General features: G+C 40.2%; 1 protein-coding gene across 1 annotated transcript in view; it reads right to left on the bottom strand.

Moving 5' to 3' along the window:
• Positions 1 to 27,576, bottom strand: part of KCNQ5 (potassium voltage-gated channel subfamily Q member 5) — a 589,895-nt gene that overhangs the window by 424,277 nt on the left and 138,042 nt on the right. The window lies entirely within an intron of this gene.

Below are 27,576 nucleotides of genomic sequence, written 5' to 3'. Positions count from 1 at the left end.
TAGTGGCACAAAACAGAAATATAGATCAATGGAACAGGATAGAAAGCCCAGAGGTAAACCCATGCACATATGGTCATGGCCTTTATTTTCTTTTTCTTTTTTTTTTTTTTTGCGGTATGCGGGCCTCTCACTGTTGCGGCCTCTCCCGCTGCGGAGCACAGGCTCCGGACGTGCAGGCTCAGCGGCCATGGCCCACGGGCCCATCCGCTCCACGGCACGTGGGATCCTCCCGGACCAGGGCACGAACCCGCGTCCCCTGCATCGGCAGGCGGACTCTCAACCACTGCGCCACCAGGGAAGCCCATGGCCTTTATTTTCGATAAACGAGGCAAGGATATACAATGGAGAAAAGACAGCCTCTTCAATAAGTAGTGCTGGGAAAACTGTACAGCTATATGTAAAAGAATGAAATTAGAACACTCTCTAGCCCCGTACACAAGAATAAACTCAAAATGGATTAAAGACCTAAATGTAAGGCCAGACACTATAAAACTCTTAGAGGAAATCATAGGCAGAACACTCCATGACATAAATCACAGCAAGATCCTTTTTGACCCACCTCCTAGAGTAATGGAAATAAAAACAAAAATAATCAAATGGGACCTAATGAAACTTAAAAGCTTTTGCACAGCAAAGGAAACCATAAACAAGATGAAAAGACAACCCTCAGAATGGGAGAAAATATTTGCAAATGAAACAACTGACAAAGGATTAATCTCCAAAATATACAAGCAGCTCATGCAGCTCAATATGAAAAAAACAAACAACCCAACCCAAAAATGGGCAGAAGACCTAAATAGATATTTCTCCAAAGAAGATATACAGATTGCCAACAAACACATGAAAGGATGCTCAACATCACTAATCATTAGAGAAATGCAAATCAAAACTTCAATGAGGTATCACCTCACACCAGTCAGAATGGCCATCATCAAAAAATCTACAAACAATAAATGCTGGAGAGGGTGTGGAGAAAAGGGAACCCTCTTGCACTGTTGGTTGGAATGTAAATTGATACAGCCATTATGGAGAACACTATGGAGGTTCTTTGAAAACTATGGATAGACCTACCTTATGACCCAGCAATCCCACTACTGGGCATATTCCCTGAGAAAACCATAATTAAAAAAGAGTCATGTACCACAACGTTCATTGCAGTTCTATGTACAACAACCAGGACATGGAAGCAAGCTAAGCGTCCATCGACAGATGATTGCATAAAGAAGATGTGGCACATATATACAGTGGAATATTACTCAGCTATAAAAGGAAACAAAATTGAGCTATTTTTAGTGAAGTGGATGGACCTAGAGTCTGTCATACAGAGTGAAGTAAGTCAGAAAGAGAAAAACAAATACTGTATGCTAACACATATATATGGAATCTTAAAAAAAACCCCAAAAGTTTCTGAAGAACCTAGGGACAGGACAGGAATAAAGATGCAGATGTAGAGAATGGACTTGAGGACACAGGGAAGGGTAAGTGTAAGCTGGGACGAAGTGAGAGAGTGGCATGGACATATATACACTACCAAATGTAAAATAGATAGCTAGTGGGAAGCAGCTTCATAGCACAGGGAGATCAGCTCTGTGCTCTGTGACCACCGAGAGGGGTGGGATAGGGAGGGTGGGAGGGAGACGCAAGAGAGAGGAGTTGTGGGGATATATGTATATGTATAGCTGATTCATTTTGTTATACAGCAGCCACTAACACATCATTGTAAAGCAATTATACTCCAATAAAGATGTTATAAAACAATGTATAACCTTAATTTAAAAATATTTAATTGGTAAAAAATACTAACCATCATCTGAGCCTTCAGCCAGTCATGGTAGTAACATCAAAGACCAGTAATCACAAACAACAAGGTCCTATTGTATAGCACAGGGAACTATATTCAGTATCTTGTAATAAGCTATAATGGAAAATAATTTGAAAATGAATATATATATATGCATATAACTGAATCACTTTGCTGTATAGCAGAAACTAACACAACATTGTAAAGCAACTATACTTCAATAAAAAGGTCACTGATCACAGATCACTATAACAAATATAATAATAATGAGAAAGTTTCAAATATTCAGAGAATTATCAAACTGTGATGCAGAGACATGAAGTGAGCCAGTGCTATTGGAAAAATGGCACTAATAGACTTGCTGAAGGCAGGGTTGCCAACAATCTTCACTTTGTAAAAAACACAATAAAATGAAGTGCAATAAAACAAGGTCTGCTGAATTATTTTCCTTGTATTGTTTGCTAGTTTGGCCTTGATCCACTGTGGTTGATTCAACACCTATTACCACCCACTTCTGTCTCAGTGCTACCGTCTGCCCTAGATGTTGGAAAACTAAGTCCCCAAGCTCTCCGTCTCCCTTGCACGTAAGGGTTACCATGTAACTCAGTTCTGGCCAAAGACACATGGGTAGAAATCCCTGGAGAAGGATCTTTTCCCTTTAGAAGGTCAAACCTTGTTAGGAGCCCCTAGGGCTCTTTGCCACTTGACTGGAATGCAGCTGTGAGGTTGGAGGTGAAGCAGCCATCTTGCGACCATGAGAGGACAAACATGAGGATGACAGACTGAGGAGGGTGGGGCAGACAGAGCCCAGTCCTTAATGACACTGTGGAGGCTTGACTTCCTCCAGACTTCTTGTGTGAGAAAAACAAATCCTGAACCTGATAGGCCACTGTTAGTCCAATTTCTATTACCTGCAGATAATATAATCTTAACTAACACAGTAACGATTATTTATAGTGATATCATAATAAGTCTTTTTTTTTGTTCATTTGTTTCCTGGAAGTCTCTCAATGTCTGTGCCTCTCTCACATCTTCCACCCCTTTGCCTCTCTCCTCCCCATCACGTCTTGCCTCAGCAGGTTCCAAACTCCCCGGAAATGTAGCATAAAGGAGAAACACAGTGCCCTGAACTGCATCACATGCGACACAATACATGCGACACCAAGCCCCTGGCCCCCACTGCTCTCCTCCACACCCCTCCCGAAGCAAAGTGTCCATCAGAACACTTGTGAGTTGGGGCCTTGGAAGGAGGGTGAAGTCATCACCAGTGCTACAGACGCAGGGAGGGTGGTGGTGGCAGCCGCCCGGTTGGCATGCTCACCGTATTTCCCCATCTGGTGAGCCCTCAGGCACTACAGGACAGACTTCAACATATTTCAATTCTTCACGGCGACACAGGCTTTTGTGTTCTGTGGTAAACCCACACGAGCCCTGTCAGCCCCGCAAAGCCACGAGGCTCCAGTTAGAAAAGCATTCCTTCCCACAGATAAGAAAAAGGAGTCTCCAATCCAAAAACAGCCAAGTCAACAAAGGAAAATTGGAAAGATGCCCAGACAACAGCACAGAGACATATTAACTCAGAAAAGGAAAGTGTCTTTTTCCCCTGGAGCTGTTTATTCAGAACTTTCTAACGTAACCAGGTGACACTGGGTAATGTTGATACAGCTATGGTCTCCACTTTTCCTTCAACATGGTGACATCCTCTGCTTTCTTTCCCCAATTTCTTCACCTGGCAATACATACCTAGGTTGTTTCTGGTGAAATAAGCCTCTTTTGTTTCTTATAAAAAGCCACATGGGATCAGATGGAGAGAGAACAGGCAAAGGCATATCCCCAAGCCAGGTGCCTTGACCCGAATATTTGCCTGAAAGTGTTTTGCACATTTCAGCCCAGTTATTTTATTTCAAAGTCCAAATACCTTTTTCCCAGCCTGTTATTTCACTGTGCACCACTCCTATGTTATGATGCCATTATACGTGAAGTGTATACATACACATAAGATTTTAAAGTGCATATTTTTTTAATAAAGCCCCCGGAAATTGTACTTGGGAATCCAGCAGTTCTCTTTGAGAGTCTCATTTACTTGTCACATTTTATAGGCCAGCGTTAGAAATGCTCAGCTTCCATCCCCGCTCCCCACCCCTCCATACACCTGCCCAGAGGACACTGACTTAGGACGTGCCCTGTTGTCCCTAGCTCACTGCTGCCTTGTGCTCTGGCTCAGGGTGCCTCCCTCCTGTGTCTCTACAGATCCTGAAGCCAAGCCCTTCCCAGCATGACCCAAGATTCTGCCCAGGTCCCCACTAGAGACCGTGCTTCTATGCCTCTGTCTTCAATGACACAGCTTCGCTCTCTCCATCCTCACCCTGTGGTTCCTGGGAGCCTGCCCTGCAGCAGGGGCTCAGTCACTGAGCAGACCCTTGAGCAGCACCAGGCACAGTGCTCAGCTCCGTAGAGAATGCACCAAGGAAGACGAGTCAGAGCCTGTAAGTCCGGACAGACGGAAAATAGACCAATGAACAAATTAACGAATGAGAAAACTCAGGTGGGTGTTATGATCAAATAAACAGAGCTCCCCAAGGATCAGCTATTTCAGCTGGGATCTGAAGGTCAAGAACAACTTGCTTACCGCTGAACTTAGGATCTGCAGTCTGTGCTGTAATATTACTAATTCATCAGAACAACAACTGCAAAAACCTTGCAGGAATGGATTTTAACAGGGAAGTGGTACCTGCTCTGTTACTGTGTATTTGGTTTCTGGAGAACAGGGCTGTTATTAACCTCCATATGTACACACAGCTCACAATACTCTCGCTCTCTGGAAAGCATGAAATGAACAGTATTGTCTGGAGTCAGGGAAGCAGGTGCAGAGAAGAGAAGATGCTCCGAGCAGAACTGCTCAAGTCACCACGTCTCTCTTGGTACCATCAGGCTGCACCTCCAGCTCTCCTGGGAGGGTGTGTGTGTGTGTGCACACACATATGTGTGTATGCGTGTGTGCGCACATGTGTGTGCATGTATGTGTGCTGAGCGCACGTGTGTGTGCTGAGCGCACGTGTGTGTGTGTGTGTGTGTAGGTGTCTCTGTGACTGATGCATCTGCGTAGGCGGCCCCAGAAAACCTCAAATACACTTGCATCCAGCTTTTCTCTGTGAAAAATGAATGGTAAACAGAACGAATCCCAGAGCATCTGTGAAATAGGTAAGCAATATACACGACACGTCAACAAGAAAATGGCTTGCAGAGAAAAGGATAAACGATGCTAAAGTTAGGTCCACGCCATGGTATTAGTAGAAATTAAAACGACTTTAACTCCTTTTGTTACATAGGAGTGACGTGCCACTTCTGTTTGGCCAGCTCTGAAATTCTATGATGCACTGTTGCAGAAACTCGGTCTTTCAAATACTATGTGAAAAGACTCCCTTTGTGTTTGATTGCTTAACATTGCTTATCATGAGCTTGGGAAACAGCTTCTAATATTTCCAGTCTTGAAGGAGAGCAGGCTCCGGTCAACTCCTAGGTCGAGGCAAAAGTCAAGCCTGAAGCAGGCTTGAGCACTTTCATACCCTGTTACAAGCACCAGAGGTTGATGTTGTGGGTATAAAGTAAATCCTAACTCCGTGTTATTGCCAGGTTAGGGTAAAAAAAGAATTCTGTCTTTGAAGCCCCAAATAGTTAAAGTGTGGCAACAAGAGAAGGGGAAAGCAGGACTCGCCCCAGGGAATCCAAATGAGGTTAGTCTACTGGGCAAATGGTGCGAGACGTAATAAAGATGGCGGCCTGAGGAGAGCCTCGGTCCTGAAGGATTTTTCCTTCTGAAACCATGCACTTAATTGGACACAATAATATATATATATATATATATATATATATATATCATTATATTATATTATATATTATTATTATTATATGTTTTATCTAGTAATTATATATGATTTAAATATACATATATAATATATGTATATTATAATTATAGTATATATAAATATATACTATAATTATATGTTGCTATATACTTACATTAATATAATTAATTATATTTATAATATATGTTATGATTATATTATAATATTATGTATATAATTGTGTCCACATAAGTGCATATATATATATATATATATATATATATATATATATATATGTATATATAAAGAATGTAGCTGTAAGCAGAACTTTAACTTGAGCACAGAAAGTTGTGGTGCTTGTTTCCTAGGGCTGCTGTAACAAATTACCACTAACGTTTAGGCTTAAAAGAACAGAAATTTAGACTTTCACAGTCTGGAACTAGAAGGTTGAAACCCGGCTGTCAGCAGGGAGACGCTACCTCGGAAGGTTCTAGAGATCGACCCGTCCGTGTCTCTCCCTGGTGTCTGTGGGGCTGGTAATCCCTCTTCGTCCCTGGCTTTGAGCCGAGTCATCTCAAGCTGTGTCCATTCTCATTCTTCTCTGCATGTCCTTTCCTATCCTTACAAGGACACTGGTCACTGGAGTTAGGTGAGGTCATGCTTAACAACTGATTACATCTGCAAAGACCCTGGTTCCAAGTAGGATCACATTCTGAGGCTCTAGATAGATGTAAAGGTTATGGGGGACACCAGTCAGCTCACTACAGGCGTCATGAGATCCATGTTTAGATATCAACAGGGAATCTATGAAAAATCAGGAAACCCTGGCTCAGATCTAGGACCTGGGGCTGGTCCTCGCTTCCTTACCCCCACTGCTGTGTCTTTTACCTAAGGTCACTGCATCAGGCCCCCCACCAAGATTCCTGCCTCAGCCAGCCTGCCTGTGTCCAGGTTCTGCCTCTGCTACGTTTTAGCTTTGAGACCCTGGCAAGTTACTTAGCCCATGAGTGCCTTGGTTTCCTCACCAGTGAGATGGGGATAATTATACTCACTCATGGGGTTTCTAGGATGATCGCATCACGGAATCTGTGTCCATCACTCACACAGTGCCTGACCCGGAGCAAGTGACAGCTTATCATTCTGATAGTTATCAGTCTCTCCATTGTATAATCCATCCCGCCTGTTCCTGGCAGGGTCATGTTTCTAAAACTGAAATCTGATATCATCTCTTCTGTAAGACCTAACATGTTCAGCTGATTCCCAGATAAAGGAAGTTCTCAGCCCACTCAACGCCTGTAATATCAGTCCCATATCTCACCCAACCCTCCCACCCCACACTCCACAGTCTCCCTGTTTCCCAGAAGCATTGAGCAAAAATCAGCACCCTCCTTATGGCTTCTTGCTTTGGCACTCACAGCCCCCGAGCGTGGAACACAGCCCTCCGCATCCACCCGGTGAGCACTGCCCGCGTGGCTCAGATATCAGCCTGGAGGGAGGACCCTTCCCTGAAGCGCAGTGACAGGCCCCTCTTCCATGCTGGGCACGGCAGTCCCTCACATTCGCTTGAGATCATTTATTGACATAACTTCTTTTTTTCCCTAAGATTTCCTATTGGTTTTTATTTTTCTTTCAACCCCCAATTGGTTCCTTTTCATGCCTTTTTTTTGTTCTTGTTCCATTTCTACCTGTTTTTACCTAACACTTCTTGCTACTTCTTTTTTTTTTTTTGCAGTTTGTGGGCCTCTCACTGTTGTGGCCTCTCCAGTTGAGGAGCACAGGCTCTGGACACGCAGGCTCAGTGGCCATGGCTCACGGGCCCAGCTGCTCTTTGGCATGTGGGACCTTCCCGGACTGGGGTACGAACCCGTGTCCCCTGCATCAGCAGGCAGACTCCCAACCACTGCGCCAACAGGGAAGCCCGACTTGCTATTTTTAAAAATGTATTTTATTGACATATAGTTGATTTACAATGTGGGTTAATTTCTGCTGTACAGTAAAGTGATTCAGTTATACATACATATATTCTTTTCCATATTCTTTTCCATTATGTTTTATCACAGGACATTGAATATAGTTCTCTGTGCTACACAGTAGGACCTTGTTGTTTATCCATCCTATATGTAATGGTTTGCATCTGCTAACCCCAAACTCCTAATCCACCCCTCCCCCTTGGCAACCACAAGTCTGTTCTCTATGTCTGAGTCTGTTTCTGTTTTGTAGATAAGTTTATTTGTGTCATATTTTAGATTCCACATATAAGTGATATCATATGATATTTGTCTTTCTCTGACTTACTTCAGTTAGTATGACAACCTCTAGGTTCAGCCTTGTTGCTGCACATGGCATTATTCAATTCTTTTTTATGGCTGAATAATATTCCAGTGTATATATGTACCACATCTTCTTTACCCATTCACCTGTCGATGGACATTTAGGTTGTTTCCATTTGACATAACTTCTTTTGTGGATTAGACGTTCCCTGAGGCTACACAAAATGTCGTATCGATTCTTAAAGATCGATTCTGACTCCTTGCGAGGAAGTAGAGTGTTTTGGTCAACAGCACAGGGTTTGGTGTTGGTGTTCTGCCTTTTTACCAGCTGTGCAAACTTGGAGAAGTTTCTTAACTCGTAAATCGGGGTAATAAATATACCCACCTACTGGGGTTTAGGTAATGTTTGCAATGCATAAAGCCAATCATTTATTAAGGGATACTTAATAAAAGCCTTTAAAAAAATTCTGTTAGCTTGGTACAACTGAAAAAAATCATACAAGCTTTCAGATCATTGTGTCAGACATTGAGTCTCCCATCTTAACAGCCTCAGTTTAGTCTTTTTATTTTCATCCTCAGTAATTCCCTTACCCCTAGGCCTTCATCTTCCTCCAAATCCTCTCTGCTCTCCCGGGAGTCTACTTAACTTCATTCTCAGCGGATGAGTCTACCTCCTACTAGAAACACTAAATAAGTAAATAAAGTCTGCAACATGATCTTCAGCCCCGTACTGCCCCACCACCCTTTCTGGGACACACACACACACACACACACACACACACACACACACACACACATCTGTATATTCATTTCCCTCCCTTCCCTCCCTCCAGAGGAGGAGATATTCCCTCACTGCTGGATGGCAGCCCCTCCTCCTGTGTGCCCCTCACCCTGGTCTCTCCTGCCTCTGCCAGGGCTCTGCCTTATCACGGTCTCCCCCCCCATTACCTACCTTCCTAGTGGGCATGTTTCTGTACAGTCTACAAATACACTGCACATCTCGTCCCCAATAAAACAGACAGCAGCCAGAGAGTCTCCCTCGGCTCCGCCTCTAGACGTTTTCTTGCCTTTCTCCTTTCACCCTCACCCAAACCTTCCCAGAACAGCCCAGAAAAGCAGAGCCCTTGTTTTCATCACCCACCTCACTGCAGTTAAGGATGACCATGCCACGGAAACCTCTGCCACTAAAGTCACCCATGTCCTCCGCATTGCCGGATTCAATGAATACCTTTGGGTGCTGTTTCTAGTGACTCTTTTTCTACATTCAAGATCATTGATCACTCTCTCATGAAAACTATCAAACTTCTACGCTCTGGGATATAATTCTCTTCTAGTTTTCCTGGTAGACTTTTTACTATTTCCTTGAACCGTCCACTGAAGACTTTTCTTCTGCTCCAAATGCTGTGACCTGGAGACTGGCCTCCTTGGCCTGTGCTTCTTTCCACTGCTCTTCTCCATGAGAAATGGCATCACTTTCCTGTTTTTTTCCTCACTGTAACTTATGACTCTCACATGGGTATGTCTTCCCGGATTTCAGACATGATTTTCCTACTGCTTTTTGAATTTCTCTAACTGAATGCTCTCAGGCATTTTAAATTTTGCTTGTTTAAAGCTAAAGTCGTTATCTTTTCTCCTGACCCTGTTTCCATTTTGTTTTTATAGGCAGGTCAGTCATCTGGTCACCACAGCCTAACACAGGATGCATCAGGGCAGGGATCCAAGGCAGTGCTTCTTTTGGGGTACACTTCAAATTTAGGGTGGGCTCTCTGTAGCCTCGGAGTGAAGACAAAAGCCTTGGAAGCAAATCCTCTTGGGTCTTCAGAGAATCACCTTGATGTTTTCTCTTGATTCTGTGAATACAGGGCGAGAAGGTCCCTCTCGTCCCAGGATGAGTTTTATTGTTGTTGTTGTTTGTTTTCTTTCAAATGTCTGTCAAACTGCTTCTCTTGCTTGTCTTCAGAGCTGTTTCCTGGGTGGAGGTGGACACGTGGGCCCAAGGGGCCTGGGGATTTTGTGTGTTCCTTGACATCTTCCAGACAATGAGGGTCGGCCAGCACCTTCATCCAACCCCCTCCCCACTCATCCTGCCCACCCAATTAATCATCAATCACTTTTCTTCATTTCTTTTTTTTTGTGGTTTATCTTATTTTTTTTAACTTTTAATTTTATATTGGAGTATAGTAAACGATGTTGTGTTAGTTTCAGTTGTACATCAAAGTGATTCAGTTTTACCTACATGCGTATCTATTCTTTTTCAAATTCTTTTCCCATTTAGGTTGTTACATAATATTGAGCAGAGTTCCCTGTGCTACAGAGTAGGTCCTTGTTGGTTATGCATTGTAAATACAGCAGTGTGTACATACACTGAATGCACCCCCTTCTCTCCACACTTACCATCTTCCTAAACCAGCCCTTTGCCGTCTGTCTCTTGAGTTCTGTAGTCACCTCTCAGAGAGAGTTCCCAGTAATTAGTCTTGTCCTCAGATCTGTTCTCCACAAAGCCATCCGAGTGACCCCAAATTCAAAATCGTTCAATAACTTTCCACTTCTTGTAGGATAAAGACACAGCTCATTAAATGGCACAAACCCTCCCCCAGCCTAGAATTCATAGTTTGCCCCTGCTTTTTGCCTGCACTAGTCAGTAACAGCAGGCAGCACAGAGTTTCCTGTAGGACACCTTACTCACCTCTTTGCGTTTGGCTCATGTGATCAGCTCTGCTCAGAATACCTGTCCCCGGACTCCTCACCTGTTTAATCCTGCCACCTTCCCAAGGCTCAAGTGATGCCCTGCTGTGTCAGGTGACCTGCTCCTCCATTGTCATGGCACCTGTACTCCCGTCCACCCGCTGGCTGCCACCCCTGCCCCTGCCTTGTCCTCCTGAGGGAGAAAGTCTTACTCATTTGTATATCCTTAGCACCCATCACAGCACTTGAAACATAATAAATACTCAGTAAATACTTGTTCAAGTGAACAAGTAAATTCCAGCTCTCCTGCCAACCTATGATGACCTTGGGCAAGTCCAAACTCTCTGGCACTCAGTTATTTCATGTAACGTGAAGGAGCTGAGCTAATCTCTTAAACGTCCCTTTCAGTTCCATTGTTCTATGATGCTACTATTATGTTTGTTGAAAGAGTGTACTGGAGTGAAAACTTATTTTTAATAGCCTGTCATTAAATGTCGAAAACATTTCCTCTTTCATCACTCTGTTCTTCTGCATGAAGTTTAACACTTGAAGTGTTTAACTGAAAATATCTCTGAGTGAGTTATAGCACAGAAAGCTCCCACCTTCATGTGTTGAAGTAAACAAAAGAAATTCACATTCATAAAGTTCAATCGCTTGAAATGCCTTCAGACTCAGAGAGAAGGCAACTTGGTTATAAAATTAGTCATTGTTGCCTACTTTTGTATTTCCTTTTTGTTAATAACTTGATCCCGCAGGGTATGCTTCCTAGTTTAGGACCCAGTGCTTCTTATGTGGGTTATTTTTCTTTTAAATAAACTTTTTATTTTGTAATAATTTTCTTTTTTCTTTTTTTAAGTTGAAGTATAGTCGATTTACAATGTTGTGTTAATTTTTGCTGTACAGTAAAGTGATTCAGTTTTATATATATATCCTTTTTCAGATTCTTTTCCATTATGGTTTATCACAGGATATTGAATATAGTTCCCTGTGCTTTACAGTAGGACCTTGTTGTTTATCCATCGTATATACAATAGTTTGCATCTGCTAATCCCAAACTCCCACTTCATCCCTCCCTCCACTCCCTTCCCCTTGGAAGCCACAGGTCTGTTCTCTATGTCCGTGATTCTGTTTCTGTTTCACAGATAAGTTCATTTGTGTCCTATTTTAGATTCCACATACATGTAATAACATACGATATTTGTGTTTCTCAGTCTGAGCTACTTCACTTAGTATGATAATCTCTAGGTCTACCCTTGTTGCTGCAAATGGCATTATTTCATTCTTTTTTTATGGCTGAGTAATATTCCATTGTGTGTGTGTATTTATATATATACACACCACATCTTCTTTATTCATTCACCTGTTGATGGACATTTAGGTTGTTTCCATGTAATAATTTTAGATTTACAGGCAGGCTGCAAAGATAGTACATAGAGTCCCGTTTCCTTTATTTTTAACATGTTAAGTAGTAGAGTTGTTTGTCATAATTAATGAATGAATATTGATATACTATTATTAAAGCCCATACTTTATTCACATTTCCTTAGTTTTTACCTAGTATCCTTCTTTTCATCCAGGATACCACATGACATTTAGATGTTACATCTCCTAGGCTCTTCTTGGCTCTGATATTTTCTCAGACTTGCCTTGTTTTTGATGACTTTGACAGTTTTAAGGAGTCCTGGTCATCTGTTTTGTGGAATGACCCTCAATTTGGGCTTGTTTTATGTTTTTTCGTGATTAGAGTGGGGTTATAGGCTTTTGGAGGAGGACCACAGAGGTAAAGCATTATTCTTATCTCATCATATTATGTGTACACACCTGTCAATATGAGTATCGGTGATGATGTTGACCTTGATCACCTGCTAAGGTAGTGTTCGTCAGGTTTCCACACTGTGAAGTCACACTTTTCCTTCCTTTCCATACAGCACTCTCTGGAAGGAAATCACTGTGCTCAGCCTACCCTTGGAGGGGGGGTCTTCGTCCACTTCCTTGAGGGTGGAATATCTACATAGATCATTGGAATTCTTCTGCGGGGGGGCGTGTCTCTTCTCTCCCATCTATTAATTTATTCAACGTTTATTCTTATCCGCATGGACTTATAGATTGTGGGTTATTTTTGGAACATCAGACTTACATTAAATAGAAGTAAAAGGAGAACAAAATAAACACAAAGCAAGGAAGGGGACAGAGAGCCCAGAGGCATCGCCTTCCATTATCCTTAGACTAATCTAATGCTCTGCAACTGAGTCAAGCCTGTGCAGCACACCACAGCAGAGTGCACACCTACACGCACATTGCAATTCATCCCCACAAACTGGACAAACGGATGACACCAGTACTTTGTTCAAGAAACAGAATGTCACCAGCCCCCGGGCCCCTCCACATGCTCAATCCCTTCAGTCACTGTGTTCTCCACCCCAGGGTAACCAGGAACTTCAGTTCCAACAGCACATATCAGTTCTGCCTGTTTCTGAATGTCACACAAATGGAAATCATATCACACGTATTCTATTGGTGTCTGGCTTTTCTCACTCAATATTTTTTGGAGGGTGGCGCTGGGGAGACGTTCACCCATGTTTTGCATATAGTTGTAGATTATTCTTATTGCTACTTACTAGGAAAATATATTGGGTGAGTACACCACGACGCAGTTCCTCATGTGTAGTTGTAGATCTTTCTCAATGCTGTAACCATAGTGTGACTAAACCACATGTATTTATGTTCTTTGGTTGATGTGGTTTGGGTGGTTTCCAGCTTGTGACAGTTAAGGAGAGTGTCACTGGGGACATTCAGGTACGCATCTTTTAGTTGAACATATTGGACGGGTTTATGTTGATTTTATAGCAAAGAATAGAATTGTTGGGTCACAGGATGTACCTATGATTACATCAAGTAGATAGTCCAGTTTTCCAAAGGGATCACACCCCATTTACACTCTCCCCAGAGGATGTGAGAGACCCATTCGTCCTGCGTCCTTGACAACACTTAGGGTTGCCCACCTTTTAAATCTGTGTCTACATAGTAGAATATTATTGAAGCTTTATTATTTTATTTTCCTGATAACTAATGAGGCTGAGACATTTTCATACGTTTATTGGCCATTTGGATATTAACTTTTGTGGCATTCCTTTTGTAAAACTTTCATTCAAGAATTTCTTGCCTTTTTTTCTATTGGGTTGTCTTTTTTAAAAAAATCTATTTATTGGGTGTGTGTGTGGGGGGCGTGTGCATTTATATATTCTGGTTATGAATCCTTTGTTGAATATATGTATTTTGAATATTTTCTTCTACTCTGTGGGATGCTTTTCACAATCTTAACAGTGACTTTTGATGACTAGATTTAAAAATTTAAATATAGTCTTATTTATCAAATTTTTATTTTTTGTTACCACCTTTTGTGTTCAGTTTAAGAAATCTTTGCTTACTCCAGGTCAGAAAGATGTTTAGAACAGCTGTTGGGAAACCATGGCTTGCAAGCCAAATCTGTTTTTATAATAAAGTTTTATTGGTGCACAGACAGGCTCATTCACTTCTGTGTGATTCATGGCTGCTTTCTCTCTTCAACAACAGAAAACTGAGTAGTCACAACACAGACTGTATAATCTGTGAAGTCTAAAATATGTACTATCTGGCCCTTTAAGAAGAGTTTGCCAACTCTTATTCTAGAAGCTTTTTTTTTTGACTTTACATTTAGATATGCAATTTATCTAGATTTGATTTCTATGTATGTTGTGATAAGGGGTAAAGATTTTTTTTTTCCATAAGGCTATCCAATTCACCTTGCAGATCTTATTAGGAAAAACAGTCCTTTGCCCACTGTACCACAAAGTTGTCTTTGTTATAAATCAGGGGACCTGTATGTGTGAGTATGTTTCTGGACTCTATTCTGTTCCATTGATTTATTGCTGTCCATCCTTACACTAATACTACATTATCTTAAATGCTATGGTTTTATAACAGGTCTTATACTTTGTAATGCAAACCCCCCAAAAGATCTTGGCTATTTTGGTCCTTTGCATTTCCACATGCATTTTAGAAGGTTTGATATTGATTTTTGACAAATATTTTGATTGCTGAGGAAGTGGAAAAAAAGGTTTCCCTTTTAAAAATATAACTTTCAGATATGAGAAGGAAGTTTCAAACAGATGTGAATTTGAAATTTAAAAATATTGAGACTAGTGAATAGTTTCTATATGTTATTACTTTTGTTTATTGATATATTCAATAGTGTGCATTTAATAAAGTACCGTTGAGAAGCTAAAATCTAGATTATCTGTGACATTGAAATAAAAGATATCCTTGGCAATTTAGTTCATTTTTAAAATGTCCTGTTTGAGACCTGTAAAGTAACCATCACAATTCAGGTGTGGTGGGTGTGCTGACCTTATATTTTCAATAAAGACCACTTTTGGGGTATCTTCTGTATTCTCAGGAAAAAAGCTCTACCTGAACATTTCTCAGCGGGTTTTTTTTTTTTTTGGGGGGGGGGGTGGTTGGATTACATTGTTGTTTTTTTCCTGAATGCTGCAGTTCAGTGAAGTTTGCTTTAAAAGTAGTATTGTCTTCTTACCCCAAAAGCAACAGTTAATATGTTAAGAATGTTCACTTCTACAAAGCCCATTTATTTTACTAGGATAAAAAGGAAGCTCATAGGGTAAACTATCTCAAGATATACCATTCACTAATTTAGGGCCACATTTTAGAGTGCAGTATGTTTGATAAACTTGGAATAATAAGGATATGAATTCGTGAAACGTCTCTATCGTAAGTTATGTAAAATAAGTTCCTGTAGATCTTAGCCTTTTTGGAGATATGAATAATTTTAGAATTTTTTGAAAACTACAGACTATCTCCCCAGAACACACACACACACACACACACACACACACACGCAAATTATTTGTATACAGCAGTTCAGGAACTCTCAGTGACGTTGTTCCTTAGCCATAAATTCCCCGCTGGTAGATCCTGTCCTCTGCTCCCTTGTACCTGCCTCCCCAGTTTCTCAGACCACAAGAACGGTTACATAAATCTGTTATCAAAACCACAGAAGTCTGTTTCATGAAGGCTGAACAAAAGTTCTTAATTATGAATCACATCACCATAAACAGCCATTTATCAACTACTGTAAACTAGTTGGGTCTCCTAATGGGTTAAACATAGCATTCTTTAAGCCCTTTATTCCAAAAAGTAAGTTTAATTGAAGGGAGAGTAATACAGTGTTAATTTCTTGCGTTGGAATAAATGAACGCATGCGCATCCCACCGGAACGTTGAGACCTGCTCCCCCATCCCCCACCCAAGACCTCCTTCCTGGAGTGCAGCCTGCATCCCCCCGCTCTTCTCCCTCCCACTCCCTGCTCACCTTCCCAAGAAGGCTGCCCTCTCCTTCACCTGCTCCTCCTCTAGCGCCCAAGAACTTCTTTCAGTGCCTCGCAGTCCTTGCCTTTCTTGGAGGTAATCCCTCTCTCGTCTCTCATCTCTGGACCAAGGGTCCCTTGAAGGCTGAGATTTCATCTTTCTTTATATATATACACCTGAATGCCTGAGCCAGCATTTAGCACATTTATTCGCACAAACAATAAAAGTTTGTGGATGAACACATGAAGGAAGGAATCTTTTCTGTATTTGTACATTTACCTAAATTATTTTTTTAGTGTGATAAGAACACAGCATGGGGATCTACTCTCTACATCACAATAGGGTACTGTGAACTACAGGCACAAAGCTCCCTCAGGGGCTAACGTTTGCTAATTTATGACTGTAAACACAAAGGAGCCCTCAAGTACCTGTTTTCAGTTTACTCTATGATATTTACACGGAAGGACTGAATGAATCGCAATAATAGACAAAGAACTGTAATATTTAAGTCTGCATGCAACAGAGCACGCCAAACGCATGGAAAATGAAGTGGACCCACATATATGATTTATGGTTCCTTTCTACTGGGATAATTATTGATTTCACACTGGAATGTTCTTGATTTAAATATAATTCAGGTCATCTCACAGGTGTTAAAAACAAAACTAACTTTTTTCTTTTCAGATTGTAATTTTATTTTATTAGTGTATTTTATTCCTTTCAAAGACAGTAATATTTAGTTTCATTCTATCTCTTTCCTTTCAAACTTCTTCCTCAGACTCCAAGTCATCATAGAAACTTCTCTCAAGTGTCTGCTGATGCTTCTGTGTCTTCAGCACAAAAGCAGAAGAGCAGGTGAGAAGCCTGCCGAGTCCTCTGGGCTCATACCTGCCGTCACCTGGAGAACGAGACCCAGCCATCCTGCCTCTTTCCTCTCCTCTCATTGCTTCTCTTCTGGGAACTATTGATCATAGAATAATTTCACCTGATATAACTAACATTGTCTAGAATTTATTTCTTCTGAAAAAATTTTTGCAATCAAATCAGCCAGTAAAATCGATCTTTAAACCATATCCTCCATTTGCCCTTCCTCATCCAGTTGCTCAAGATGGTACTGAGAGGGTTTCTACGCTTCTGGGTCTGTTCACAGATTTACAGGATTCTGTTTCTTTTATTGAACATGATTTAAAAACTTGTACGTACTCTAGGCAAGCCCTCTCCAGCAGGGTGTGACAAAAGGGGTCACCTGTCAGCACAGTGCTAAAATAGTTCTTAAATAATCTGCTGACTTCCCGCTTCAAACTAATTAACAGCTGTTGAGTCCTTTGCATCTCCCAAGTCTGTTGAACTTTTTCTTCTATTTCCCCATCTTGAAACAAACCAAGAGAAAACCCCAACAGTTAGCTTCTTGTCCTTTATACACACTGTTTTCAGACAAAGCTATGAAGTAAGAAGTTTCTGAAGGTGTAGGACTGCATTTCAGTGGGATTTTTTCCCCCTTCTATATGTCTTAATAGGCAGTTTGCAATGACCAGGACACAGTTCAAGATAAAGACTGTGCATTTCTAGTAGGCATTCTCAATGTTCAGTACAATGGTCCTCAACTCTCCCCTACATGGAATCATCTGGAGAGCTTAAAAAAAATTAGTGCTTAAGACTCACAGATACAGAGAACAAACCAGGGGTTATCAGTGTCGGGGGAGGGGCAGGTACAAACTACTGGGTGTAAGACAGGCTCAAGGATGTATTTTACAACATGGGGAATAGAGCCAATAATTTGTAATAACTGTAAATGAAAAGCAACCTTTAAAAATTATATAAAAAATTAAAAAAATTGATGCTTAGATCTCTATCCAGAATTCTGATTTAACTGATCTGTGGTGAAACTTAGGCAATGGTATTGTATTTAAAAACCTCACCGGATGATTCTAAAGATTGAAAAGTACAGATAGCTTTTTACAATTCATGGTGTATGAATTTGCATTTGATTGTGCTTAGATATATTTTGATACTTCAAAGTTCTATCAAACAACCCAAAACACAACTGTTACCTTAAAGGTTGTTTTTTTTATCATGCACACAGCATTAAACATTATAACATTGATTTTATTCTCATCTTACTTTCAAAAATCCCAAATCACTTCTGAAAAGATGAACAAAACAGAGAATACATGCACTTGTTCTTTGCTCATGTGTTGGTATGCCACAGTATTTCTGTTTTACTTTAAAATTATTCTGCTCTGTTCTTCTACTGGTAGTTTATCCTTTTCTGACCACTGCATGAATGAAAACAGGAAAAGAGGAGAATTTAGGGAAAGAGGACAATTCGGGGAGTTCCTGGCTGGGGTCAGGTTTAGGGAGACCTGCCATCTGGGGAGCTATCCTTCTGCACATGGTGAAATGCTCTCCGCTCTTCCACGGCAAGAATTGTTGGCTGAAGCCCAATAGAGAGGTCCAGGAGTGAATCGGCCAGTGAAATATTTATGCCTGTAAACCTTGTGAGATGGCCCCAGATTGGGACATGATGAAAGGGAACCCAAACTTGGGTTTTACAACTGAAATAAATTTCACACACACACACACACACACACACACACACACAATGTTTTTAAAACAAGGCAGCTACAAAGAAGCCCACAAATCTCATGAACTAGACTGTGGTATGCTTACTGGGACCACTCATTTGTACCCACTCTATCTGCCTTCCTTCCAATCATGTTGGATAAAGTATTCCAACCCTTATCCAGGGTGCATCCCCTTTTCCTCACAGGCTACAAATCCCACCTTCTCTCAGAGACTTTCTCTCATAATTATCCTGTACCTCTCATAGCATCAATTTCTCCTTCTGTACTAGAGGAATCACATCAGAGAGCAAAGTTGCTTTAAAATAAAAGAAAACAAAGCAAAACAAAAAGCAGCAAAATCACCCGGCCTTAACCTAACTCCAGTCCCATCTCTCCACCCACGTTCAAAGCAAAATTTCTTGCAGAAGCTATAAGTCGTTATCTTCCCCTCCTCATCTCCTTTTCTCTTCCCCAGTTGGTCTTTCCCCCTCAACACCACCAGGAAGTCTCTTCACCACCTGCTGCCATGTTGCCAAACACAACAGTCCATTCTCTGGTCTCTTTGTATTCATCCTCTTTGCAGCATCTGGCCCAGTTGACCATCCCCTCTTTCTAGAAACTCATTCTTTCCAGCTCCTGTGACAATGCATTTCACTAGCTCTCCTTCCAGGACACTGCCTGCTGCTTTGCTGCTCTGCTTTTTCTGCTTTAATTAACTAATATTTTGGTAACAGTTTTACCAAGATATAAGTCACATACCATATAGTCACTCATTTCAATTGTATAACTCAGTGTTTTTTTGTGTGTGTGTATTCAGAGTTGTGCAATCATCGCTACAATAAATTTTAGAACATTTCATCACTTCAGAATGAAACCTTATACCTTTTAGCAGTCATTCCTCATTTCCTTTTAATCATCTCCCTCCCACCAGCCTTTGGCAATCACTAACCTACCTGCAGGAACAGGTATTGGATTTTGTCAAGATCTTTTTCTACTTATGATATAATCATGTGATTTTTTTCTTCTTTAGCCTATTGATGTGATGAATTGCATTAATTGATTTTTGAATGTTGAAGCAGCCTTGTATATCTGGGATGCCTGGCTGTGGTGTATAATTCTTTTTACACATTATAGGACTGGGCTTGCTAATATTTTATTGGAAAATTTTGCATTTGTGTTCATGAGAGATATTGGTCTGTAGTTCTCTTTTCTTGCAATATTTTTGTCTGGTTTTGGTATTAGGGTAATGATGGCCTCATAGAATGAGTTAGGAAGTATCCCTCCTGCTTCTGTCCCCTGAAAAAGATTGTAGATAATTGCTATAACTTCTTTCTGAAATACCTGGAATTCACCAGTGAACCCATCTATGCCTGGTGCTTTCTGTTTTAAGGTTAGTAATTGTTGATTTCATTAGTAGATATGGGCCTATTCACATTTACTATTTCTTCTTGTGTGAGTTTTGGCAGATTGTGCCTTTCAAGGAATTGGTCCATTTCTCCTACTTTAACAAATTTATGGGCATAGGGCTGTTCATAATATTCTGTTATTATCTTGCAATGTTCATGGGATCTGTAGTGATGTCTCTCTTTCATTTCTGATATTTGTAATTGTGTCCTCTCATTTTTTCTCTTACAGATTTTGACTGTTTTAAATAACCGGTTTTTGGTTTCATTGATTTTCCGTATTGATTTCTGCTCTAATTCATATTATTCCTTGTCTTCTCTAATTTCCACTCTGTCTCTCTAGATTTGCCTATTCTGGATATTTTATATAAATGAAATCCCTGTGATCCCATTTTCAAAGTTCATCCATGTTGTAGCATGTATTAGTACTTCATTCCTTTTGAATTGCTGAATTATGGCACATTTTACACCACATTTTATTTATCCATTCATTAGCTGGTGGACATTTGGGTTGCTTCTGCTTTAGGACTATTATGAATACTGCTACTATGAACATTCATATTCAAGTTTTTGTGTGGACATACATTTTCATTTTTCTTGGGTATATATCTAGAAGTGGAATTTCTGGGTTATATGGTGAATCTATGTTTAACCCTTTGAGGAACTGCAAGACTGTTTTCCAAAGTCAGTGCACTATTTTATATTCCCATTAGCAGTGTATGAGGGTTCCAATTTCTCCATATCCTCCCCAGCACTTACTGTCAACCACCTTTTTTATTATAGTCATCCTAGTTGAAGTGAAGTGGTATCTCATTTTTGTTTGGTTTGCATTTCCCTGATGGCTAATGGTGTCAAACCATTACTAGTACATTTCATGTACTAATTGGTCATTTTTATATCTTCTCTGGAGAAGTGTCTGTTCAGATCCTTTATTCATTTTTAAAATTGGGTTATTTGTCCTTTTATTACTCAGTTGTAAGAGTTCTTTATATATTCTGGCACTAGACCTTTATCGAATATATGATTTGCAAATACTTTTTATTTTCTTGATGGTACCTTTCGAAGTACAAAAGTTTTAAATTTTGATGCAGTCCAATTAATTTATTTTTTCTTCTGTTGTTCATGATTTTGGTGTCATATCTAAGAATCCTTTGCTAAATCCCAAATCTTGATGATTTACCCCTAAGTTTTCTTTTAAGAACTTTATAGTTTTATCTCTTACGTTTAGGTCTTGATCCATTTTGAGTTATTTTGTATATGGTGTGAGATCAGGGCTCAACTTCATTCTTTTGCATGTGGCTATCAAGTTGTCCTAGCACCACTGGCTGATGTCACCACCTCCTTGTTTTAAATACCTATTGCATATTAACAAGTTCATCCACATGCATAGCAGGTATCTCCAATTTAACACACAAGAAGAGAATTCTCGAGTTTTCCTTACTAACTTATCACTGCTCCTTCTCCAGTCTTCCCCAACTCAGTGAATGATATCATTACAGACACTTGTTCAAGCCAATAATTTACCCTTGTCTTCTTTACCTGATCCGTCAGCAAGTTCTCTTACCTCTATCTTCAAAACACATATTAAATCCATTCTCTTTATCATCTCTTCTCTTTTCTATCTATCTTCACTTTTCAGGTGATTTCACCTAGTTCCATGGCTTAAATACTATCTATATGCTATACACACTGTGATAACACAAATTCATATCCCTAGTTTCATCTCCTACTCTGAACTTTAGTCTTATATATATATACAACTGTCCAGTAGACAACTCCATTTGGATATTTAACAGGCATCTTGAACTTAACATGTCCAAAATAAAGCACTTGGTTCCCACTCCACCACCACCACTGCTCCGTACATTCCATATTTTCCTGCTCCCATCTCCAGCAAATGGTACCACCATTCACCTATTTGTTCAGGATAAAAGCCTTGGCATTTTCTTGGCTACTTTGCTCTCACACCCAATATCCAATTGTTTAGCAAATCCTACAGGCTCTCCCGTCGAATTACATCCAGAACATGACGACTTCTTACTACTTACAATGCTACCAACATTGGCCAAGCCACCATCATCTTTTATTCTCCAAACAGTCCCTCCGCTTCTTTTCTACCTCCCCACACCCATTGCCTTTATTTTTTATACAGCCACCAGAGCGATTCTTTTAAAATATAGAATCTCTCTCCAGAGGCTTCCAATGGCTTTTCATACGATTCAGAACAAAATCCACAGTCTTCACTGTGGTCTACCTGGCTGTGCACCATCCTGCCCTCGCCTCCTCCCAGCTGTGCTCCAGCTTGCTGCTGTGGTCACTCTCAAGCACACCCCACCCTGGGGTCCTCTGGCTGGCCCTGTGCCCGTGTCCTCCTTTTTCAGACACTGCAGTGCTGGTTCCTCACTTCACTTATGTCTGATCAGAAGACTTCCTTCACCAGCCCACCTGATACAGGCCCACTTCCCATCAGTCCCCTCCACTGGCAATATTCTCCATAGAATATAGACTACATGAGGACAGGTTCTTTGCTTTTGATCCTTACTGCATGTCCAATGCCCAGAACAGGATTGGGCATCCAATATTGGGCTATCAATAAATACTGTTGAATGAAAGAACGAATAAACCAACGTCTTTATTATGACCTTCCTAGTTTAAGCCACTGTGGTCTCTGCCTGACAATTCAGTAATTTCCTAACGGGTCTTCTCGCTTCCACTTTGCCTCTCTCGGCCCAAGCCGTCACACAATGCAGTCCCAATACAACACAGTCCATCCACTGCATCCGTGCACTACATCCAGACTCCTTCCACGTAGCATAGGAGGCACACAGGAGCTGTCTCCTGCCCAAGTGTCAGCATCCAAGTCCACACTTCCACCTTGATCAGTAACTCCAGTCAGACGGACCCTCAAACACCCCCAGCTCGCTTCCCTCTCAGGGCCTTCTTTTGTGCTAACTTGTCTTTCTTCATGGAACACTCATACCCCAGGCTTCACAGGGCCGGCTTGTTTTTGGTCACTGAGACTGCAGTTTAAATATCACCTCATCAGAAGGGACTTTCCTGACCACCTAGTGCAATGCAAACACCAGTCACTCTGACTCATTGCTCTCTCCATAGCTCTTATTTTTTTAATTTAATTTTTTGTTGAAGAGTAGTTGATTTACAATGTCATGTTAGTTTCAGGTGTACAGCAAAGTGATTCAGTTATACATATCCTTTTTCAGATTCTTTTCCCTTATGGATTATTACAAGAGTTCCCTGTGCTATACAGTAGGTCCTTGTTGTTTCTCTATTTTACATATAGTAGTGTGTATATGTTAATCCCAACCTCCTAATTTGTCCTTCCCCCCAACCGTTCCCCTTTGAATGAATTTATATACAAAACAGAAATAGATCCACAGACGTAGAAAACAAACATCGTTTCCATAGTCCTTATCTTGACCTGATATTCTTCTCTCTTACTGATGATTGTCTGCCTTGCCCCCTCCCACTCCCAACTAGAATATAAGCTCCAAGAGATGAGAGATGATTGTATTTTCCTTGTTTGACACAGTATCCCCATCACCTACTGCAGTCATCGACACACACTTGATGGTTAATATTTATTTCTTGCATCAAATAGTTTGTAGTTTTTAATATTATCTGATTGCAAATGCCTTTTCTAGTTAGAGGAGTATATTCTGGTAAATTCTGATACAGTTTTTTGTTTGTTTGCTTGCTTGTTTTGCCATTCATTCCAAATGAGCACAATTTTGAATCGGGACAAAATTTCCAATTAAACTAGTGAGTGTTTCCTCAGGATTAAGAGTCGCAGATCAACAATATCTGCTTAGTGTTCTGAGTGGACCTTTCTAGTGACTTGGGTCACCTACAGTTTCTCTTCCTCTTCTGGGGGGCTATTACCCACATAATGATCATAAGCCCTTCTAGTTGTACAGTAACTTGGAGTCACAGAGTCACTTACAAAAGCAAGCTCTTGATCTGTCCCTAAACCCTGTATTCATTAGGGTTGTATATTGAGATTGAGAGAAAGTGCAAAGAGATGAATGACTTTCCCAAGGACACAGGGCAAGGAGCTCCGTCCAGGTTTCTCTTCTCTCCCCACGTCTTGCTCTGTCCACAATAGCACATGATCACCCGTCAAGGGACTTCTTGGAAACATGGAATGTTAAAAATGCATCTTCCCCCTTCAGGTTTTCTCTCTCCTTACTTGCAAAACCTCTACTAGGATACTATGGAATTCATTAAAAAATTTTTTTAAATTAATAAATGAAAAAGAATACTATGGAATTCAGAGAAAGCACTGGCTGGACCCTTCCTTTTGTGACAGAAATTACCATAGAAGTCATGGAACTTGAAATGAACACCTCTCCTCTGATAACTTAATTTGTTCTGGTACTAACATATTAGAATTACAAGAATTTATATTTTAATTACTCAGCCGTAAAAGGGAATGAAATTCTGCCATTTGCAGCAACATGGATGGACCTAGAGAATATTATCCTTAGTGAAATGAGTCAGACAGAGAAAGACAAATACTGTATGATCTCACATATATGTAGAATCTAAAAAATAGTACAAATGAATATATATGCAAGACAGAAACAGACTCACAGACACAGGAAACAAACGTGGTTATCAAAGGGGAGGGAGGGCAAGCTGATAAATTAGGGGCACGGGATTAACAATTACAAACTACTATGTATAAAACAGATAAGTAACAAGGATGTAGTGTACAGCCCAGGGGATTATTGCCATTATCTTGTAATAACTTATAATGGAATATAATCTGCAAAAATACTGGATCACTACACTGTACACCTGAAACAGCATGATACTGTAAATCAACTATACTTCGAAAAAAAATAATTTATATTTTAGGCTTTCCAATACGAAGGATCTTGACACAAGACAAGAAAGGGCACCAAACATGACTTGTAACTGACACTTTATGCATTTATTTAAAAGAAGGATTTATTGCAAAACACTGGAAATTTGCAAACTTTGGGGAAAGAATATGACAGGAGATGAGTAAATGTGTGGGAGAAAGACAAAAAATACGTTCTTGAACCTGTAATTTAAACTCCCACTCTGTTTCTCCCAAACGTCTCCACTCTGTTTATCATAACTCATCCCTTTCAAGCCAGCACAGCCTGCCTGGGGGGCTAATGACACCTGTTTAAAAAATAATTAAGGTAAGTTTGTTGATATTTTTCAATGTGCTGTGGAAGTGACACACCCAGGGACCAGGACACTAGCACATTTCCAGAAAAATAAATAAGAAGATATTTCTTTATAGGAAGGATAATTTTAATGTTTGTAATATATGATATTACATCGTTCGCAGTTCATAGGTAATGAAAATCTACCACTTATGGAATGAATTTTTATTGCTGTTATATGAAAACAGGTCTGATTCTGGATAATAGCTCATCAATCTAATTGTGTAGGGTTGTTTTGTATGTTTACTACAAGCATAACTAAAATGGTTCAGTGCTACTCAATTAGCTTTATATCTTGGGAAGATGACATTAAATGTTTAAATCAGATTCAAATGACAATGAGAAGCGAATTTAGCAGAAAGCATAAAAGGCAACTTTTACTCAAATGGATGAGTGTGATATACTAACTTAAGTAATTCTTGAGACATAGCAGTGAATGTAATGTGTTCAAACAGCAGCAAACAATGTGTAGGATTACTTACTCATTTCATCACCACAGAGGGCCATCCTCCTCCTGTTTGGACAATAGGTTGTGTTTATTCTAGGATCTAGGAAAATTCGCCCAGCTTTGGATGCTAATCTAAATTGGATTCCTGGAGGATTCCAACAGTATCACATTTCTGGCCGTACTGCACTGTCTCTTGTTCCTGACATTTTCCAAATCCACCAGTGTCAAGCACTGGTTGACCACCGTGAAAGCTCATGTCTGATTAAAATGATGAATGATCTGATGTCACATCATTAAATGTGTCATCTTCATTCAAGAGACGTGAAGCCTCTGAATTAAAAACCTATTGAAAAAAACACTCTAAGGTTACCCAGTTAATCAGGGGCCAAGTCTTCTCCTTCTTGCTTCCCTGCGCTTTCTCACTGAATTAAACCTACACACTGATACTTTTACCTCTGTCACATTACAAAGAAAAGCATTCTTCCTGATTGTGTTACCCTATTCTTTGTTTTCCCCCAGCATTTAATGTGATTTTATGAACTCTTCATATTTGATACGTTTGATTGACTGGGCCCTCTAATGGGGTGCCTCTGGCTAAGAGTGAATACCTCCTGCAGGTGGGGTTGGGAAGAAGGAACATGTTTCCTGATCATGCCCCTGACCCGGCTCTAGCGATGAAGGGGGCGGGTGGGCCTCGCGGCCACTGTGGCGGGGAGGAAAAGGCCCTTCCAGAGCCTGGCTTTGGACACTCCAGATACCGTCTCGGAATCTTGAAGCCTCCTGCTTATCAAAGGTATCCAACTGCTCCTGCTGCTATTGGGGGTAAGAATATCTTAAGTGTAACTCCACCGCACACTTGGGGAGAGCTAGCTGTAACATTTTACATTATTGTCCCCTCTCCCCAGTCCTTATTCAAAGATGTAAATACTAAACAAGAAAATATGCATATTGCAGTACTGCAAAGAGGTCTTTGAGAACCAGAGGTCAAATTAGCCACGTAAAGAAATGAAGTGACATTTGGAGAATATGTATATTATTTAATAATCCTGGAAGCATTGTGGAAAATTATGACTTTATAACCTTTTATGTTTATATTTGTGATGATTAAATCATACTTATATGGCTGTGTTTTGGTAGGTTATTAAGAAACACGTACATATGTTAATTTTTATTTATAGTGCAGCTTAGAAAACATATTATTAGGAAGAAGGCTAAGAGATATGGGGATATATGTTTATGTAGAGCTGATTCACTTTGTTATACAGCAGAAACTAACACACCATTGTAAAGCAATTATACTCCAATAAAGATGTTTAAAAAAAAAAGACAGAAGGCTAAAGAGGGAAAGATAGAAGGAGAGAATGAAGCTGTAAAAAAATTTTAGAGACTGCCAGTTAGTCATAAAGTTAGTCATGATTTTTATCTACTGAAACTTGTGGAAACTACCATATAATTTTATGTACTCTTGCGTTTTATAATCTTTAAAAATATTTAAGTTCTTCTTATCTCAGAATCTGTAAAATGATAGTGATTACAGCTAGTTATTTTGTTAAAGCTCTTTTCCCAAAAGGGCTATAAATTCCAAGAGAAAAGAGACAAATAAATTGACCATTCCTGGCTCTTAATATTTTTTGCAATTTTTATTTTCCATCTGAAAGTGAACAAAGTAAGACTGCCCAAGGGCCAATGTAACAATGTCATATTCCACACAGACCTTATATACTTTAATTCTTTTAGTTCCTAGGAGTCAACAAAAGTATCCAAAAACAGGACCACCCCCTGACAGAATGTGACAATGTAAAGGAGGGTGACTACTATCATTGATAAATATATGGAACAAATAATATAATAAAATGTGGCCATGACCATGGACTCAAACTAGGAATTAGAAATTAGTTACAAAAACTAAAAGTATAAGCACAGAATGTGAAACAAGGCAGATGTGTTTCTTTTTTTTCTGTTGAGCTGCCTTTGTGAA

This window comes from Mesoplodon densirostris, chromosome 12 (genome assembly GCF_025265405.1).
Source record: "Mesoplodon densirostris isolate mMesDen1 chromosome 12, mMesDen1 primary haplotype, whole genome shotgun sequence".
In the NCBI taxonomy this organism is placed as follows: domain Eukaryota; kingdom Metazoa; phylum Chordata; class Mammalia; order Artiodactyla; family Ziphiidae; genus Mesoplodon; species Mesoplodon densirostris.
Note: the sequence above shows the minus strand (reverse complement) of the source record. Positions and strands in the feature narration are given on the sequence as shown.